Source organism: Vanessa cardui, chromosome W, assembly GCF_905220365.1.
Source record: "Vanessa cardui chromosome W, ilVanCard2.1, whole genome shotgun sequence".
NCBI lineage: Eukaryota > Metazoa > Arthropoda > Insecta > Lepidoptera > Nymphalidae > Vanessa > Vanessa cardui.
In genome coordinates this window covers 4,573,053-4,579,995 of record NC_061153.1, presented here as the reverse complement: position 1 = coordinate 4,579,995, position 6,943 = coordinate 4,573,053, and the positions used below count along the sequence as shown (strand labels likewise).

The 6,943-nt window shown below is 51.0% G+C and overlaps 1 pseudogene; it reads right to left on the bottom strand.

Moving 5' to 3' along the window:
• Positions 1-2,480: 2,480 nt before the first annotated feature.
• Positions 2,481-5,978, bottom strand: LOC124542466 (annotated as a pseudogene).
• Positions 5,979-6,943: the final 965 nt, after the last annotated feature.

Below are 6,943 nucleotides of genomic sequence, written 5' to 3'. Positions count from 1 at the left end.
TCTCCTCTGCTTTTCTCTTTGTTTATAAACTCCGTTACTTCCTGTATCTCGTCAAGCTACCATCTTTATGCAGATGACTTGCAGCTTTATAGACACGCTACTTCTGATTGTTTGTCTGATGCTATTGCTGCGCTTAATACGGACCTATCACAGATATCTCTGTGGTCTGCTCGCTATGGTATCTCGGTGAATCCGGCAAAGTGTCAGGCTATAATCATTGGTAGTCGTAAACAGCACGCAAAAATTGACACTTCGAATTATAAACTATTTTACAATAATTGTCTAATTCCGTTTTCCGATACCGTTAAAGATCTTGGAGTGATTTTGGATAAACACTTAAGCTGGTCTGACCAGGTGGGGGAGGTGTCGCGAAAGTTTTACTGTACAATGCATAATATGATGCGCTTAAAACATATGTTACCAACTAAAACGAAAATACATCTTGTCAATAAACTGTTACTACCAATAATTGACTATGGTGACATATGTTATCTGGATGTAAATGAAGATCTAGTAAATAAACTCGAGCGACTCCTTAATACTGCCATTCGATTTGTATTTAATTTGCGGAAGTATGATCACGTTTCTTCCTACCGCTCGCAATTAAATTGGCTCTCGATACGTGATCGTAGGTCATCCAGAATTCTTTGCACGCTATACTCAATTCTGAATGGTCCAAATTATCCCCAGTATTTGGTATCCAAATTCGTGCTAAGGGCTGACGCACATGGCAGATCGCTTCGCTCCACGGAAAACCTGTTGTTGTCATTTCCACCGCACCATTCAGGCTTTATGTCGAAGTCGTTTACTGTGACTGCTATTCGTTTATGGAACAGCTTACCAAAAAAAATTAGGAAATCTCCTTCGCGAATCACTTTTAAAATTGCTCTGAAAAAATACTACCTAAATCAAAGCAATAATGGTTGATTTTTGGAATCTTCATTATATGTATGTACTCATATTATATTATACTGTATTATATTGTATTGTATTATATTATATTATATTATATTATATTATATTATATTATATTATATTATATTATATTATATTATATTATATTATATTATATTATATTATATTATATTATATTATATTATATTATATTATATTATATTATATTATATTATATTATATTATATTATATTATATTATATTATATTATATTATATTATATTATATTATATTATATTACATTATATTATATTATATTATATTATATTATATTATATTATATTATTATCGTTTAATTTTTTAAGGCTATCTTATGTTTTTTGTACACCTATATCATTCTTTCTTGTACATCCTAAGGTTGGCTGGTAGAGAATGCAGTAGCATTAAGCCCGCCTTTTGTTAATACTTTTGTATTGTACAATAAAGCATTAAAATAAATAAATAAATAAATTGACAGTTAATCAAACTTTTCGTACTTCGTGATAATTTGATAAATCAAATTTAGATTAATTTTTGGTTAAATTTAATCAAACTTTATCCTCAGTGAAATTAAACTTTATTGCTTTTAAAACTGTTATACTTGTTTGTAATTATTTTGAATAGATAATTTTCTATAATTGATGAAGTATAAAAAGTGCCTTCGGGGCTAAAATTAACAAATTGAGTGGGGTAAGTATTAACATGTTAATACTAATATAAATAATATATGTATTTGTTTTTTTTTTTTTATTTTATTTATTTCACACACAAGTTTTTGTTTACATTATTAAATGCCAGCCCTGAATTCCAAACTAGCTTTCGCTGTGTTTTGGAAGTCAGTTCCTTCCCAGATTTTAGGTTACAAATTGTTTCTTATTATAAAAGTAAAAGTAAATGGAAAATATAAAATAATAATAATAATAATAACCCCCCCAGGGAATGAACCTTGTCGTGGTGGGGGGGGTTAAGGATAGCAGGAACAAAAAACAGGTCTAAACATCTTGACCAAATACCCCTTTAATGGGAGAATCTATGAAGCCCAAATAACCCAGGCTACTCTATCTAAACTAATCATTCCCAACCCCCGTGGAGCATGATGGATAAAACTAATAGATATTATTTACGGTCGCTTCCCGGGGGTCGCCGGGGCGCATCTGGAGCCGGTGCTGGATGCTACAGCATGCGGTCCACCGGCGACGAGGCGTTGAGCAGGCGGGCCCTCGTCGCAAAACAAGCTACAGCCGATCATCGGGAGTTGAACAGGCGGGCTTCCGATGTCGAAGTTACAGCTGAACCACAGGGATATTCTCAGAACCCAGCATCAAACCCTGCATCCTCTCCAAAATCTTCATTTTCATCAATATCCTCTTGTACACCCTCTTACATAAATACCTTTAACCATCCTAATTCTTCCACAAATACCTCTTTTCGCAGTCATTCTCCGTTATTAGTTGAAAACGTTGTGCAGTCGACAAATGTTGATGACTTTGCACCCGTTAAGACTATCAAGCGTGCGCGCAAAAAATGGACTAAAGAAATGAGCATGTTCATCCTGCGCACATATTATATTTTAACCTCATTAGTAGAAGATACTACATCCTTTTTTTTTTTTTTTTTTTTTTTTCGCTGGAAAAACGCTTTGCGCGCTTCCCCCACGTGATGGAAAGTGGGGGGGGGTGTGGGACTCCCCGGAGCCCTGAACGCCGAGTGCGCCCAAGCACACCGGGTTTACCCACTAAAAAACCAGCGGTACCCTCTCCGTCTTTCGGCGGACGCCACGGGATCGCTTACGCATGCTACCGTGACGCCCTGACGGTCGGCCCGCTTATACGGGCCTTCAAGAGCTAGGGGGGCTTCCCAGGGTACTGGGACCCCCCCTGGTCCCTACGGCGCCTATTGAGGCGGAGGGAGAAGATGCGCGTAGCGCCTTTTCCTTCTCCCCGGTCGTCTTCTGCGGAGCGAGTCAGCGGCGGCATTCTTTTCCCGCTCCCGCTCCGCTGCTTCCTTCTGCGACATGACACTTTCGCAGAAGGAGCGCATCTCTGACCAGCACACCTCGCTACCGAGCATGGTGTTGATAACGCTCGGTAGCGAGAGGTCTCCGCCCATAGTCGCCGCAAGGATGTGCCTCTGGGGCCCCCACGCAGCACACTCGTACAGGGTGTGGTACGCCGTGTCCACTGGCGCACCACACTCGTGACAGGAGGGTGACTCCTCCCGCCGCGCTATCCCGTGCAGGTACTTACCGAAGCATCCGTGTCCGGTAAGTACCTGCGTCATTCTATACGACAGTGTGCCGTGCTTCCTCTCGACCCAGCGACTCAAGTGGGGACGGATCGCCTCCACTGTCGCTAGGCCCGCCGTGGGAGTCCCCAGATCCTCCTGCCATCGGGCGATCAGGGCTTGCTGGGCTAGAGCCCTGATCCGCCCGATCTCCGCCGACCCTGGACGGTCGCCGCGGTCCCTCGCCTCGACCCGGAACCGGTACACTTCCGCGAGCACCTCCGCCTGGAGCTCCCAGGGCGGATCGCCCGCGAGAAGTGTCGCCGCAGTCCACGACACCGTACGGTACCCTCTGATGCCTCTCACCGCTATGACCCTCTGCGGCTTTCGCAGCAGAGCCCGATTTTTAGAGCTGAGGGCGTCTATCCAGATCGGGGCACCGTACAGCGCCATCGACCTCACTACGCCGGAATAAAGACGCCGGCATAGCGACCCCGGCCCTCCCACATTCGGAAGGAGGCGACCAAGAGCGGCAGCGGCGTTGATGAGCCTTGGGCCGAGATGAACAAAATGCTGCCCGAAGCTCCATCGTCCGTCCAGGATCAGGCCCAGATACTTCATCTGGGCCTGCACCTTGATAATCGTCCCCTGGACGGTGATACTCGCCCCTCGTGGGGGTCCTTTTCGTGGACCGTGAAAGAGGAGGGCCTCCGTTTTGGATATGGAGACCCTCAAGCCCAGCATTCCCATGCGGTCCACGGTGAGAGCCGTTCCGACTTCGGCAAGGCGAGCCGCCTCCCGGAAGGTCCGTCCAATCGCCGTGACGAGAGTGTCGTCAGCATAACACAACACCCCCATCCCGGGAAGGACGGGAGCCCGCAGGAGCCAGTCGAAACCGACGTTCCATAGAATTGGGCCGAGGACCGACCCCTGTGGAACGCCGCAGCCCACTCGATGCCGGACGATCCTCCCATCGACCCCCGCCCAGAGGATCTCCCTGTCCTGGAGGTACGCCTCCAGCAGTCTCCTCAGATAGGTCGGCACCCCATGGTATCGGAGTGCCTCCCGTATCGTCTCGAAAGGGAGACTGTTGAAGGCGTTCGCCACGTCAAGCGACACAGCCAGGACGACCTGCCCCCGGGCCACCGCTTCCGTCGTCCGAGTCTTCAGGGCATTCAGGGCGTCGACTGTCGATCGGCCCGCCCTGAATCCGTACTGCGCCTCCGAGAGACCCGGACCGACCTCCTCGAGGTGCTGAACGAGACGGGCTGCGAGGACCTTCTCGAAGAGTTTTCCCGTCTCGTTCAGCAGCACAATTGGCCTGTATGCCGAAGGGGAATCCAACGGCCGACCTTCCTTCCGCAACAGGACCAACTTCCCTTCTTTCCAAGGCTTCGGAAACTGCCCGCTGCACAGACACTCGTCGAATAGCTCCCGAAGCCTTGCACCTAGGTATTCCAGGGCGTCGCACAGAATACGCCCTGGAACCCCGTCCGGACCCGGCGCCGTCTTCCTGGCCCTCAAGCGACCGAGGGCCATCTCCATCTCCCGCTCCGTAATCAGTGGTGAAACCACTGGGTCTTCGGTCACGGAGCGGGGCGCCATCTGCGGAGGGACGTGCTCGCCTGGATGGGGGAAGAGTTCCCCAACCAGGCGAAGGAGGAGTTCCGGTGGCATCGTCTCGATGACGGGGGCGCCTTGGGTGCGGAACTTCCCGCGTACACCGCGGTACGGGCGCCCCCACGGGTCTCGATTGAGGCCCGCCAGAAGTTCCTCCCTGGCCTTCTCCTTGGCCTTGCGTGTCGCCAGCTGCAGCTCTTTTTTCAGCTGGCGATAGGCGTCCAGCAACTGTCCCTCCAAATCCGTGTCAAGGCCGTTGCGTCTTCGACAGCGGACGTAGGCCCTCCGTGTCCGACAGCACGTCGCCCGAAGGTCGGCGATTTCGGGCGACCACCAGTATACGTGGCGGCGCGGAACTCTGCGCCGGGTCCGAGGCATGGCCGCATCGCAGACTTCCTTGAGTGAACTGCGCATCCGGCCTGCCAGCTCCTCTGCGCTGGCGCCCTCCCTCCTCGCTGCGGAACCCCACCGCTGCACGATTGCGGCCTCTTTGACCAGCTCTCGATCGACCTGGCCGAGAGACCACCTCGGCAGCGTGGTCGGCACCCTCTGGGGTTCCGCCGGCCTGCGAGAAGTGGAGATCTCAAATCGGATGTACCGGTGATCCGATAGAGTCTCCACCTCCTCCTCCACTCTCCAATCAACCACTCTACGTGCTACGACAGCAGTGGCGAACGAAACGTCCACCACGGAACCCCCGTGATGGCGAACGCAGGTGTGAACCTGTCCCCTGTTGAGAAGGGACAGGTTGGAGAGCAGGGCCCACACCTGGCCCTCCCTCGCGGATTCGTGACAGGGTTACCCCAGGCACGCGACTTCGCGTTTAAGTCGCCGAGAACCATTATCGGTTTCGGCGACTGCCTGACCACCGCAGCTCTGACCAAGCCGAGATAGGTCTCGAACTCAGCCAGGCTGCGGTTAGGGGAGAAGTACGTCCCGACGACGACGTACTCCCCCTACCCCACGACTACGTAGCCCGAACCCCTTTCGATGAGTGAGAGGGGGGGCCCCGTTCCGCTCCTCGTGAGGACCGCTACGGTGTCGTCCAAGTCTCCCAGCCAGTGAGGTAGGGGAGGGACGTAGTAGGGTTCACAGGCCACCGCCAGGTCTACCTGCCACTCCGCCATGGACTGCAGTAGAAGATCCTGAGCCCCGGCGCAGTGGTTGATATTCGTCTGAAGGAAGCTGAAGTCTGCGCTCATGTTGACATTGCAGCTTCCTCCTCAGCCAGGCGTCGTCCGACGTTATTGGTAGTCTGAGTAGCGAGGGCCACCTTACCTTTCGTGATGGGGGGGCTACATTCTTTAGACCCCATCACGTGCCCGGAGGGCTTGCCGGCGTCTGCGCATACTACGCAGCGCAGCTTCCCGGTACATGTAGACGATTTGTGTCCATCAACGCCGCACCGGTAGCAAAGGCTTCCTCGTTCCGCACTGAATGGGCAGAGCAACCTTGTATGGCCTAGACCCATGCACTTGTAGCAGCGCAGAGGGCGCTGCTCCATCACGTACACTCTGGCCGAGCTCCACCCAACCAAAAGACGACCGGTGTCAGCCAGCTTTTTTGCCGCAGTTATTGGACAAGACACGAAGACCATACCCATGGAACCAGGTCCTCGTGCAATATCCCCGCACCTTACCGTTTCAGCGGGGCAACTCCCCTCGCGAACGACTGCGGCAATAATTTTATCTTTAGTGACGGAGTCGTCTAACCCTGTCACCTTGATGTCCACCTTTCTTATGGGGCGAGCAACGTTGGCCACTCCATCCAACACCGTACGGAGCTTGTCGGCTAGTTTCTCTGCCTGTTCCGTCTGTGCTTTCGGCAGCTCCAACACTCTGGCCCCCGTCGCTGAGCGTCGAACTTTGAGCCCACCATTGATCCCAAGGTCTTGGAGTTTCACGCTCTGCTCAGCGCGCTCCAAGACCTGAGCATACGTGATGCCTTTCTTCTCCGCTTCCGGCTGCAGAGTTAATACCACTGCAGCTGTACGAGGCGCGGACAGCTTAGGCTTAGTTGCTTGTCCTGCCTTAGGCACCGTAGGCGCAACTGTGGTGGTTGCAACAGTCAAGATACTACATCCTACTTAACCGACTTGCATACAAAATTCTTAGAGCAATTCCCGGACATGGAAGTTAGTAGACAACGCGTAGGCGATCAACGCAGA